The sequence below is a fragment of the Aegilops tauschii genome, chromosome 5 (genome assembly GCF_002575655.3).
Source record: "Aegilops tauschii subsp. strangulata cultivar AL8/78 chromosome 5, Aet v6.0, whole genome shotgun sequence".
NCBI lineage: Eukaryota > Viridiplantae > Streptophyta > Magnoliopsida > Poales > Poaceae > Aegilops > Aegilops tauschii.
The window spans coordinates 459,039,515-459,054,563 of NC_053039.3; positions in this window are offsets into that span (position 1 = coordinate 459,039,515).

The window sequence follows — 15,049 nt, forward strand, 5'->3', positions numbered from 1 at the left end:
GGGATCATATTATAAAGCTGCCGCCGAAGCAAGCAAAATAAGATGTATAAAAGATAAACATCACATGCAATCAAAATATGAGACATGATATGGCCATCATCATCTTGTGCCTTTGATCTCCATCTCCAAAGTACCGTCATGATTTCTATCGTCACCGGCATGACACCAGGATCTCTATCATCTTGATCTCTATCAACGTGTCGTCATATGGTCGTCTCGCCAACTATTGCTTTTACAACTATTGCTATGGCATAGCGATAAAGTAAAGCAATTACATGACACTTGCATCTTATGCAATAAAGAGACAACCATAAGGCTCCTGCCAGTTGCCCATAATTTCAAAAAACAAAACATGATCATCTCATACAATAAAATTTAGCATCATGTCTTGACCATATCACATCACAACATGCCCTGCAAAAACAAGTTAGACGTCCTCTACTTTGTTGTTGCAAGTTTTACGTGGCTGCTACGGGCTGAGCAAGAACCGTTCTTACCTACGCATCAAAACCACAATGATTGTTCGTCAAGTATGTGTTGTTTTAACCTTCAACAAGGACCAGGCGTAGCAACACTCGATTCAACTAAAGTTGGAGAAACTGACACCCGACAGCCACGTGTGTGCGAAGCACGTCGGTAGAACCAGTCTCGCGTAAGCGTACGCGTAATGTCGGTCCGGGCCGCTTCATCCAACAATACCGCCGAATCAAAGTATGACATGCCGGTAAGCAGTATGACTAATATCGCCCACAACTCACTTGTGTTCTACTCGTGGATATAACATCTATGCATAAACCTGGCTCTGATACCACTGTTGGGGAACGTAGTAATTTCAAAAAAAATCATACGCACACGCAAGATCATGGTGATGCATAGCAACGAGAGGGGAGAGTGTTGTCCACGTACCCTTGTAAACTGAAAGCGGAAGCGTTATGACAACACGTTTGATGTAGTCGTATGTATTCACGATCGATCGATCTTAGTACCGAACGTACGGCACCTCCGCGATCTGCACACGTTCAGCTCGGTGACGTCCCACGAACTCACGATCCAGTAGAGCTTCGAGGGAGAGCTTCGTCAGTACGACGGCGTGATGACGGTGATGATTAAGCTACCGGCGCAGGGCTTCGCATAAGCACTACGACGATATGACCGAGGTGGATTATGGTGGAGGGGGGCACCGCACACGGCTAAGAGATCAATGATCAACTTGTGTGTTCTAGGGTGCCCCCCTGCCCCCGTATACAAAGGAGCAAGGGGGAGGAGTCCTCCTCCTAGTAGGAGTAGGACTCCCCCTTTCCTAGTCCAACTAGGAGGAGGAAGGGGAAAGGAAGGAGAGGAAGAGAGGGAGGGAAAGAGGGGGCGCCGCCCCCCCTCCTTGTCCAATTCGGACTCCTCAAGGGGGGGGCGTGGCCAGCCCATGGCTCCCTCCTCTCTCTCTCACAAGGCCCATGTTGGCCCATTAGTTCCCCCGGGGGTTCCGATAACCCCCCAACACTCCAATAATTATCCGGTGACCCCCGGAACACTTCCGGTGTCTGAATATAGTCGTCCAATATATCAATCTTTATGTCTCAACCATTTCGAGACTCCTCGTCATGTCCGTGATCACATCTGGGCTCCGAACTGTCTTCGGTACATCAAAACACATAAACTAATAATACTGATCGCCACCGAACGTTAACCGTGCGGAACCTACGGGTTCGAGAACTTTGTAGACACGATCGAGACACGTCACCGGTCAATAACCAATAGCGGAACCTGGATGCTCATATTGGTTCCTACATATTCTACGAAGATCTTTATCGGTCAAACCGCATAACAACATACGTTGTTCCCTTTGTCATCGGTATGTTACTTGCCCGAGATTCGATCGTCGGTATCTCAATACCTAGTTCAATCTCGTTACCGGCAAGTCTCTTTACTCGTTCCGTAATGCATCATCCAGCAACTAACTCATTAGTTACATTGCTTGCAAGGCTTATAGTGATGTGCATTACCGAGAGGGCCCAGAGATACCTCTCCGACAATCGGAGTGACAAATCCTAATCTTGATCTATGCCAACTCAACAAACACCATCGGAGACACCTGTAGAGCACCTTTATAATCACCCAGTTATGTTGTGAGGTTTGGTAGCACACAAAGTGTTCCTCAGGTATTCGGGAGTTGCATAATCTCATAGTCATAGGAACATGTATAAGTCATGAAGAAAGCAATAGCAACATACTAAACGATCAAGTGCTAAGCTAACGGAATGGGTCAGGCCAATCACATCATTCTCTAATGATGTGATCCCGTTAATCAAATGACAACTCATGTCAATGGCTAGGAAACTTAACCATCTTTGATTCAACGAGCTAGTCAAGTAGAGGCATACTAGTGACACTCTGTTTGTCTATGTATTCACACATGTACTAAGTTTCCGGTTAATACAATTCTAGCATGAATAATAAACATTTATCATGATATAAGGAAATATAAATAACAACTTTATTATTGCCTCTAGGGCATATTTCCTTCAGTCTCCCACTTGCACTAGAGTCAATAATCTAGTTCACATCGCCATGTGATTTAACACCAATAGTTCACATCACCATGTGATTAACACCCATAGTTCACATCGCCATGTGACCCACACTCAAAGGGTTTACTAGAGTCAGTAATCTTAGTTCACATCGCCATGTGATTAACACCCAAAGAGTACGCCATATTCAGATCCATATGTATTCTGCAAATTTCTATGTCAACAATGCTCTGCATGGAGCTACTCTAGCTAATTACTCCCACTTTCAATATGTATCCAGATTGAGACTTAGAGTCATCTGGATCAGTGTCAAAACTTGCATCGACGTAACCCTTTACGACGAACCTTTTGTCACCTCCATAATCGAGAAACATATCCTTATTCCACTAAGGATAATTTTGACCGATGTCTAGTGATCTACTCCAAGATCACTATTGTACTCCCTTGCCAAACTCAGTGTAGGGTGTACAATAGATCTGGTACACATCATGGCATACTTTATAGAACCTATGGCTGAGGCATAGGGAATGACTTTCATTCTCTATCTATCTTCTGCCGTGGTCAGGCTTTGAATCTTACTCAATTTCACACCTTGCAATACAGGCAAGAACTCCTTCTTTGACTATTCCATTTTGAACTACTTCAAAATTTGTCAAGGTATGTACTCATTGAAAAAACTTATCAAGCGTCTTGATCTATCTCTATAGATCTTGATGCTCAATATGTAAGCAGCTTCATCGAGGTCTTTATTTGAAAAACTCATTTCAAACACTCCTTTTATGCTGTCCAGAAAATTCTACATCATTTACGATCAACAATATGTCATTCACATATACTTATCAGAAAGGTTGTAGTGCTCCCACTCACTTTCTTGTAAATACAGGCTTCATCGCAAGTCTGTATAAAACTATATGCTTTGATCAACTCATCAAAGCGTATATTCCAACTCTGAGATGCTTTGCACCAGTCCATGGATGGATCGCTGGAGCTTGCACATTTTGTTAGCACCTTTAGGATCGACAAAACCTTCTGGTTGCATCATATACAACTCTTCTTTAAGAAATCCATTAAGGAATGTAGTTTTGACATCCATTTGCCATATTTCTTAAAATGTGGCAATTTGCTAACATGATTCGAACAGACTTAAGCATCGCTACGAGTGAGAAAATCTCATCATAGTCAACACCTTGAACTTTGTCAAAAACCTTTTTCGACAAGTCTAGCTTTGTAGATAGTAACACTACTATCAGCGTCCATCTTCCTCTTGAAGATCCATTTATTTTGTATGGCTTGCCGATCATCGGGCAAGTCAACCAAAGTCCATACTTTGTTCTCATACATGGATCCCATCTCAGATTTCATGGCCTCAAGCCATTTCGTGGAATCTGGGCTCATCATCGCTTCCTCATAGTTCATAGGTTCATCACGGTCAAGTAACACGAACTCCAGAATAGGATTACCGTACCACTCTGGTGCGGAACGTACTCTGGTTGACCTACGAGGTTCGGTAGTAACTTGATCCGAAGCTTCATGATCATCATCATTAACTTCCTCACTAATTGGTGTAAGCATCACTTGAACTGATTTCAGTATAGAAATACTTTCCAGTTCGGGAGAATGTACAATTACCTCATCAAGTTCTACCTTCCTCCCACTCACTTCTTTCGAGAGAAACTCCTTCTCCAAAAAGGATCCATTCTTAGCAACAAAGATCTTGCCTTCGGATCTGTGATAGAAGGTGTACCCAATAGTCTCTTTTGGGTATCCTATGAAGACACATTTCTCCGATTTGGGTTCGAGCTTATCAGGTTGAAGCTTTTTCACATAAGCATCGCAGCCTCAAACTTTAAGAAACGACAACTTGGGTTTCTTGCCAAACCACAGTTCATAAGGTGTCGTCTCAACGGATTTAGATGGTGCCCTATTTAACGTGAATGCGGCTGTCTCTAATGCATAACCCCAAAACGATAGTGGTAAATCGGTAAGAGACATCATAGATTGCACTATATCCAATAAAGTATGGTTATGATGTTCGGACACACCATTATGCTGTGGTGTTCCAGGTGGCATGAGTTTGTGAAACTATTCCACATTGTTTTAATTGAAGGCCAAACTCGTAACTCAAATATTTGCGTCTACGATCAGATCGTAGAAACTTTATTTTCTTGTTACGATGATTCTGTACTTCACTCTAAAAATCTTTGAACTTTTCAAGTGTTTCACACTTGTGTTTCATCAAGTAGATATACACATATCTGCCTAAATCATCTGTGAAAGTTAGAAAACAAGGATACCCGCCGTGAGCCTCAACACTCATTGGACTGCATACATCGGTATGTATTATTACCAATAAGTCAGTGGCTCGCTCCATTGTTTCAGAGAAGGGAGTCTTAGTCATCTTGCCCATGAGGCATGGTTCGCAAGCATCAAATGATTCATAATCAAGTGATTCCAAAAGTCCATCGGCATGGAGTTTCTTCATGCGCTTTACACCAATATGACCTAAACGGCAGTGCCACAAATAAGTTGCACTATCATTATTAACTTTGCATATTTTGGCTTCAATATTATGAATATGTGTATCACTACGATCGAGATCCAATAAACTATTTTCATTGGGTGTATGACCATCGAAGGTTTTATTCATGTAAACAGAATAACAATTATTCTTTGACTTAAATGACTAACCGTATTGCAATAAACATGATCCAATCATATTCATGCTCAACGCAAACACCAAATAACATTTATTTAGGTTCAACACTAATCCCGAAGGTAAAGGGAGTGTGCGATTGTGATCTTATCAACCTTGGAATCACTTCCAACTCACATCATCACCTCGCCCTTAACTAGTCTCTGTTTATTTTGCAACTCCCGTTTCGAGTTACTACTCTTAGAAATTGAACTAGTATCAAATACCGAGGGGTTGCTATAAACACTAGTAAACTACACATCAATAACATGTATATCAAATATACCTTTGTTCATTTTGCCATCCTTCTTATTAGCCAAGTATCTAGGGGCAGTTCCACTTCCAGTGACCATTTCCTCTGCAGTAGAAGCACTCAGTTTCAGGCTTGAGTCTAACTTTGGGTTTCTTTACGGGAGTGACAACTTGTTTGCCATTCTTTTTGAAGTTCCCCTTCTATCCCTTTGCCCTTTTCTTGAAACTAGTGGTCTTGTTAACCATCAACACTTGATGCTCTTTCTTGATTTCTACCTTTGTCGATTTCAGCATTGCGAAGAGCTCGGGAATTACTTTCGTCATCCCTTGCATATTATAGTTCATCATGAAGTTCTAGTAACTTGGAGATAGTGACTAGAGAACTTTGTCAATTACTATCTTATCTGGAAGATTAACTCCCACTTGATTCAAGCAATTGTAGTATCCAGACAATCTGAGTACATGCTCACTGGTTGAGCTATTCTCCTCCATCTTGTAGGCAAAGTATTGTCAGAGGTTTCATACCTCTCAACACGGGCATGAGTCTGTAATACTAATTTCAACTCTTGGAACATCTTATATGCTCCATGGCATTTAAAACATTTTCGAAGTCCCAGTTTTAAGCCGTAAAGCATGGTGCACTAAACTATCAAGTAGTCATCATACCGAGCTTTTGTCAAAACGTTCATAATGTATGCATCTGCTCCTGCAATAGGTCTATCACCTAGCGGTGCATCAAGGGCATAATTCTTCTGTGCAGCAATGAGGATAATCCTTAGATCACGGTCTAAGTCTGCATCATTGCTACTATCATCTTTCAACTTAGTTTTTCTTTAGGAACATACCAAAAATAAACGGGGAGCTATATCGCGAGCTATTGATCTACAACATAGTTATGCAAACACTACCAGGACTAAGTTCATGATAAATTAAAGTTCAATTAATCAAATTACTTAAGAACTCCCACTTAGATAGACATCCCTCTAATCATCTAAATGATCACGTGATCCAAATCAACTAAACCATGTTCGATCATCACGTGAGATGGAGTAGTTTTCAATGGTGAACATCACTATGTTGATCATATCTACTATATGATTCACGCTCGACCTTTCGGTCTCAGTGTTCCGAGGCCATATCTGCAAATGCTAGGCTCGTCAAGTTTAACCCGAGTATTCTGCGTGTGCAAAACTGGCTTGCACCCGTTGTATGTGAACGTAGAGCTTATCACACCCGATCATCACGTGGTGTCTCAGCACGAAGAACTGTCGCAACGGTGCATACTCAGGGAGAACACTTATACCTTGAAATTTCAGTAAGGGATCATCTTATAAAGCTACCGCCGAACCAAGCAAAATAAGATGTATAAAAGATAAACATCACATGCAATCAAAATATGTGACATGATATGGCCATCATAATCTTGTGCCTTTGATCTCCATCTCCAAAGTACCGTCATGATTTCTATCGTCACCGGCATGACACCATGATCTCTATCATCTTGATCTCTATCAACGTGTCGTCAGATGGTCGTCTCCCAACTATTGCTTTTGCAACTATTGCTATCGCATAGCGATAAAGTAAAGCAATTACATGGCACTTGCATCTGATGCAATAAAGAGACAACCATAAGGCTCCTGCCAGTTGCCGATAATTTCAAAAACAAAACATGATCATCTCATACAATAAAACTTAGCATCATGTCTTGACCATATCACATCACAACATGCCGTGCAAAAACAAGTTAGACGTCCTCTAATTTGTTGTTGCAAGTTTTACGTGGCTGCTACGGGCTGAGCAAGAACCGTTCTTACCTACGCATCAAAACCACAACAATTTTTCGTCAAGTATGTGTTGTTTTAACCTTCAACAAGGACCGGGCTTAGCTACACTCGATTCAACTGAAGTTGGAGAAACAGACACCCGCCAGCCACCTGTGTGCGAAGCACGTCGGTAGAACCAGTCTCGCGTAAGCGTACGCGTAATGTCGGTCTGGGCCGCTTCATCCAACAATACCGCCGAATCAAAGTATGACATGCTGGTAAGCAGTATGACTATTATCACCCACAACTCACATGTGTTCTACTCATGCATATAACATCTACGCATAAACCTGGCTCTGATACCACTATTGGGGAACGTAGTAATTTCAAAAAAATTCCTACGCACACGCAAGATCATGGTGATGCATAGCAACGAGAGGGGAGAGTGTTGTCCACGTACCCTCGTAGACCGAAAGCAGAAGCGTTATGATAACGCGGTTGATGTAGTCGTACGTCTTCACGATCGACCGATCCAAGTACCGAACGTACGACACCTCCGCGATCTGCACACGTTTAGCTCGGTGACGTCCCATGAACTCACGATCCAGTAGAGCTTTGAGGGAGAGCTTCGTCAGCACGACGGCGTGATGACGGTGATGATGAAGCTACTGGCGCAGAGCTTCGCCTAAGCACTATGACGATATGACCGAGGTGGATTATGGTGGAGGGGGGCACCGCACACGGCTAGGAGATCAATGATCAACTTGTGTGTTCTAGGGTGCCCCCTGCCCCCGTATATAAAGGAGCAAGGGGGAGGCCGGCCGACCCTTCGGGCGCGCCAAGGAGGGGAAGGAGTCCTCCTCCTAGTAGGAGTAGAACTCCCCCTTTCCTAGTCCAGCTAGGAGGAGGAAGGGGAAGGAAGGAGAGGGAGAGAGGGAGGGAAAGAGGGGGCGCCGCCCCCTCCTTGTCCAATTCGGACTCCTCAAGGGGGGGCGCGACCAGCCCATGGCTCCCTCCTCTCTCTCTCACACAAGGCCCATGTTGGCCCATTAGTTCCCCCGGGGGTTCCGATAACCCCCCGGCACTCCGATAATTATCCGGTGACCCCCGGAACACTTCCGGTGTCCGAATATAGTCGTCCAATATATCAATCTTTATGTCTCGACCATTTTGAGACTCCTCGTCATGTCCGTGATCACATCCGGGACTCCGAACTATCTTCGATACATCAAAACACATAAACTCATAATACCGATCGCCACCGAACGTTAACCCGCGGACCCTACAGGTTCGAGAACTATGTAGACATGACCGAGACATGTCACCGGTCAATAACCAATAGCGGAACCTGGATGCTCATATTGGTTCCTACATATTCTACGAAGATCTTTATCGGTCAAACCGCATAACAACATACGTTGTTCCCTTTGTCATCGGTATGTTACTTGCCCGAGATTCGATCGTCGGTATCTCAATACCTAGTTCAATCTCGTTACCGGCAAGTCTCTTTACTCGTTCCGTAATGCATCATCCAGCAACTAACTCATTAGTTACATTGCTTGCAAGGCTTATAGTGATGTGCATTACCGAGAGGGCCCAGAGATACCTCTCCGACAATCGGAGTGACAAATCCTAATCTTGATCTATGCCAACTCAACAAACACCATCGGAGACACCTGTAGAGCACCTTTATAATCACACAGTTACGTTGTGAGGTTTGGTAGCACACAAAGTGTTACTCAGGTATTCGGGAGTTGCATAATCTCATAGTCATAGGAACATGTATAAGTCATGAAGAAAGCAATAGCAACATACTAAATGATCAAGTGCTAAGCTAACGGAATGGGTCAGGTCAATCACATCATTCTCTAATGATGTGATCCCGTTAATCAAATGACAACTCATGTCAATGGCTAGGAAACTTAACCATCTTTGATTCAACGAGCTAGTCAAGTAGAGGCATACTAGTGACACTCTGTTTGTCTATGTATTCACACATGTACTAAGTTTCCGGTTAATACAATTCTAGCATGAATAATAAACATTTATCATGATATAAGGAAATATAAATAACAACTTTATTATTGCCTCTAGGGCATATTTCCTTCAGTCTCCCACTTGCACTAGAGTCAATAATCTAGTTCACATCGTCATGTGATTTAACACCAATAGTTCACATCACCATGTGATTAACACCCATAGTTCACATCGCCATGTGACCAACACTCAAAGGGTTTACTAGAGTCAGTAATCTTAGTTCACATCGCCATGTGATTAACACCCAAAGGGTACTAAGGTGTGATCATGTTTTGCTTGTGAGAGAAGTTTAGTCAACGGGTCTGCCATATTCAGATCCGTATGTATTCTGCAAATTTCTATGTCAACAATGCTCAGCATGGAGCTACTCTAGCTAATTGCTCCCACTTTCAATATGTATCCAGATTGAGACTTAGAGTCATCTGGATCAGTGTCAAAACTTGCATCAACGTAACCCTTTACGACGAACCTTCTGTCACCTCCATAATCGAGAAACATATCCTTATTCCACTAAGGATAATTTTGACCGTTGTCCAGTGATGTACTCCTAGATCACTATTGTACTCCCTTGCCAAACTCAGTGTAGGGTATACAATAGATCTGGTACACATCATGGCATACTTTATAGAACCTATGGTTGAGGCATAGGAAATGACTTTCATTCTCTTTCTATCTTCTGCCGTGGTCGGGCTTTGAGTCTTACTCAATTTCACACCTTGCAATACAGGCAAGAACTCCTTCTTTGACTATTCCATTTTGAACTACTTCAAAATTTGTCAAGGTATGTACTCATTGAAAAAACTTATCAAGCGTCTTGATCTATCTCTATAGATCTTGATGCTCAATATGTAAGCAACTTCATCGAGGTCTTTCTTTGAAAAACTCCTTTCAAACACTCCTTTTATGCTTTCCAGAAAATTCTACATCATTTACGATCAACAATATGTCATTCACATATACTTATCAGAAAGGTTGTAGTGCTCCCACTCACTTTCTTGTAAATACAGGCTTCATCGCAAGTCTGTATAAAACTATATGCTTTGATCAACTCATCAAAGCGTATATTCCAACTCTGAGATGTCTTGCACCAGTCCATGGATGGATCGCTGGAGCTTGCACATTTTGTTAGCACCTTTAGGATCGACAAAACCTTCTGGTTGCATCATATACAACTCTTCTTTAAGAAATCCATTAAGGAATGTAGTTTTGACATCCATTTGCCATATTTCTTAAAATGTGGCAATTTGCTAACATGATTCGAACAGACTTAAGCATCGCTACGAGTGAGAAAATCTCATCATAGTCAACACCTTGAACTTTGTCAAAAACCTTTTTCGACAAGTCTAGCTTTGTAGATAGTAACACTACTATCAGCGTCCATCTTCCTCTTGAAGATCCATTTATTTTGTATGGCTTGCCGATCATCGGGCAAGTCAACCAAAGTCCATACTTTGTTCTCATACATGCATCCCATCTCAGATTTCATGGCCTCAAGCCATTTCGTGGAATCTGGGCTCATCATCGCTTCCTCATAGTTCATAGGTTCATCACGGTCAAGTAACACGAACTCCAGAATAGGATTACCGTACCACTCTGGTGCGGAACGTACTCTGGTTGACCTACGAGGTTCGGTAGTAACTTGATCCGAAGCTTCATGATCATCATCATTAACTTCCTCACTAATTGGTGTAAGCATCACTTGAACTGATTTCAGTGAAGAAATACTTTCCAATTCGGGAGAATGTACAATTACCTCATCAAGTTCTACCTTCCTCCCACTCACTTCTTTCGAGAGAAACTCCTTCTCCAGAAAGGAACCATTCTTAGCAACAAAGATCTTGCCTTCGGATCTGTGAAAGAAGGTGTACCCAACAGTCTCTTTTGGGTATCCTATGAAGACACATCTCTCCGATTTGGGTTCGAGCTTATCAGGTTGAAGCTTTTTCACATAAGGATCGCAGACTCAAACTTTAAGAAATGACAACTTGGATTTCTTGCCAAACCACAATTCATAAGGTGTCGTCTCAATGGATTTAGATGGTGCCCTATTTAACGTGAATGCAGCTGTATCTAATGCATAACCCCAAAACGATAGTGGTAAATCGATAAGAGACATCATAGATTGCACTGTATCCAATAAAGTACGGTTATGACGTTCGGACACACCATTATGCTGTGGTGTTCCAGGTGGCATGAGTTTGTGAAACTATTCCACATTGTTTCAGTTGAAGGTGAAACTCATAACTCAAATATTTGCCTCTACGATAAGATCGTAGAAACTTTATTTTCTTGTTACGATGATTCTGTACTTCACTCTAAAAATCTTTGAACTTTTCAAGTGTTTCAGACTTGTGTTTCATCAAGTAGATATACACATATCAGCTCAAATCATGTGTGAAAGTCTGAAAACAATGATACCAGCCATGAGCCTCGACACTAATTGGACTGCATACATCGGTATGTATTATTTCCAATAAGTCAAAAGCTCGCTCCATTGTTCCGGAGAACGGAGTCTTAGTCATCTTGCCCATGAGGCATGGTTCGCAAGCATCAAATGATTCATAATCAAGTGATTCCAAAAGTCCATCGGCATGGAGTTTCTTCATGCGCTTTACACCAATATGACCTAAACGGCAGTGCCACAAATAAGTTGCACTATCATTATTAACTTTGCATCTTTTGGCTTCAATATTGTGAATATGTGTATCACTACGATCGAGATCTAATAAACTATTTTCATTGGATGTATGACCATCGAAGGTTTTATTCATGTAAACAGAATAACAATTATTCTTTGACTTAAATGAATAACCGTATTGCAATAAACATGATTCAATCATATTCATGCTCAACGCAAACACCAAATAACATTTATTTAGGTCCAACAGTAATCCCGAAGGTAAAGGGAGTGTGCGATGGTGATCTTATCAACCTTGGAATCACTTCCAACTCACATCATCACCTCTCCCTTAACTAGTCTCTGTTTATTTTGCAACTCCCGTTTCGAGTTACTACTCTTAGCAATTGAACTAGTATCAAATACCGAGGGGTTGCTATAAACACTAGTAAACTACACATCAATAACATGTATATCAAATATACCTTTGTTCATTTTGCCATCCTTCTTATCCGCTAAGTATCTAGGGGCAGTTCCACTTCTAGTGACCATTTCCTTTGCAGTAGAAGCACTCAGTTTCAGGCTTGAGTCTAACTTTGGGTTTCTTTATGGGAGTGACAACTTGTTTGTCATTCTTTTTGAAGTTCCCCTTCTATCCCTTTGCTCTTTTCTTGAAACTAGTGGTCTTGTTAACCATCAACACTTGATGCTCTTTCTTGATTTCTACCTTCGTCGATTTCAGCATCGCGAAGAGCTCGGGAATTGCTTTCGTCATCCCTTGCATATTATAGTTCATCACAAAGTTCTAGTAACTTGGAGATAGTGACTAGAGAACTTTGTCAATTACTATCTTATCTGGAAGATTAACTCCCACTTGATTCAAGCAATTGTAGTATCCAGACAATCTAAGGACATGCTCACTGGTTGAGCTACTCTCCTCTATCTTGTAGGCAAAGTACTGTCAGAGGTTTCATACCTCTCAACACGGGCATGAGTCTGAAATACTAATTTCAACTCTTGGAACATCTTACATGCTCCATGGCGTTTAAAACATTTTCGAAGTCCCGGTTTTAAGCCGTAAAGCATGGTGCACTAAACTATCAAGTAGTCATCATACCGAGCTTTTGTCAACACGTTCATAACGTCTGCATCTGCTCCTGCAATAGGTCTATCACCTAGCGGTGCATCAAGGACATAATTCTTCTGTGCAGCAATGAGGATAATCCTCAGATCACGGTCCAAGTCCGCATCATTGCTACTATCATCTTTCAACTTAGTTTTTCTTTAGGAACATATCAAAAATAAACGGGGAGCTATATCGCGAGCTATTGATCTACAACATAGTTATGCAAACACTACCAGGACTAAGTTCATGATAAATTAAAGTTCAATTATTGAAATTACTTAAGAACTCCCACTTACATAGACATCCCTCTAATCATCTAAATGATCACGTGATCCAAATCAACTAAACCATGTCCGATCTTCACGTGGGATGGAGTAGTTTTCAATGGTGAACATCACTATGTTTATCATATCTACTATATGATTCACGCTCGACCTTTCGGTCTCAGTGTTCCGAGGCCATCTCTGCATATGCTAGGCTCGTCAAGTTTAACCCGAGTATTCTGCGTGTGCAAAACTGGCTTGCACCCGTTGTATGTGAATGTAGAGCTATCACACCCGATCATCACGTGGTGTCTCAGCACAAAGAACCGTCGCAACGGTGCATACTCAGGGAGAACACTTATACCTTGAAATTTTAGTAAGGGCTTATAAAGCTACCACCGAACCAAGCAAAATAAGATGTATAAATGATAAACATCACATGCAATCAAAATATGTGACATGATATGGCCATCATCATCTTGTGCCTTTGATCTCCATCTCCAAAGTACCATCATGATTTCTATCGTCACCGGCATGACACCATGATCTCTATCATCTTGATCTCTATCAACGTGTCGTCATATGGTCGTCTCGCCAACTATTGCTTTTGCAACTATTGCTATCGCATAGCGATAAAGTAAAGCAATTACATGGCACTTGCATCTTATGTAATAAAGAGACAACCATAAGGCTCCTGCCAGTTGCCGATAATTTCAAAAACAAAAAAATGATCATCTCATACAATAAAATTTAGCATCATGTCTTGACCATATCACATCACAACATGCCCTGCAAAAACAAGTTAGACGTCCTCTACTTTGTTGTTGCAAGTTTTACGTGGCTGCTACGGGCTGAGCAAGAACCGTTCTTACCTACGCATCAAAACCACAACGATTTTTTGTCAAGTATGTGCTATTTTAACCTTCAACAAGGACCGGGCGTAGCCACACTCGATTCAACTAAAGTTTGAGAAACTGACACCCCCCAGCCACCTGTGTGCAAAGCACGTCAGTAGAACCAGTCTCGCGTAAGCGTACGCGTAATGTCGGTCCGGGCCGCTTCATCCAACAATACCGCCGAATCAAAGTATGACATGCTGGTAAGCAGTATGACTATTATCGCCCACAACTCACTTGTGTTCTACTCGTGCATATAACATCTACGCATAAACCTGGCTCTGATACCACTGTTGGGGAATGTAGTAATTTCAAAAAAAATCCTACGCACACGCAAGATCATGGTGATGCATAGCAACGAGAGGGGAGAGTGTTGTCCAGGTACCCTCGTAGACCAAAAGCGGAAGCGTTATGACAACGCGGTTGATGTAGTCATACGTCTTCACGATCGACCGATCCTAGTACCAAACGTACAGCACCACCGCGATCTGCACACGTTCAGCTCGGTGACGTCCCACGAACTCACGATCCCATAGAGCTTCGAGGGAGAGCTTCGTCAGCACGATGGCGTGAAGACGGTGATGATGAAGCTATCGGCGCAGGACTTCGCCTAAGCACTACGACGATATGACCGAGGTGGATTATGGTGGAGGGGGGCACCGCACACGGCTAAGAGATCAATGATCAACTTGTGTGTTCTAGGGTGCCCCCTGCCCCCGTATATAAAGGAGCAAGAGGGAGGCCGGCCGGCCCTTGGGGCGTGCCAAGGAGGGGGAGGAGTCCTCCTCCTAGTAGGAGTAGGACTCCCCTTTCCTAGTCCAACTAGGAGGAGGAAGGGGGAAGGAAGGAGAGGGAGGGAAAGAGGGGGCGCCGCCCCC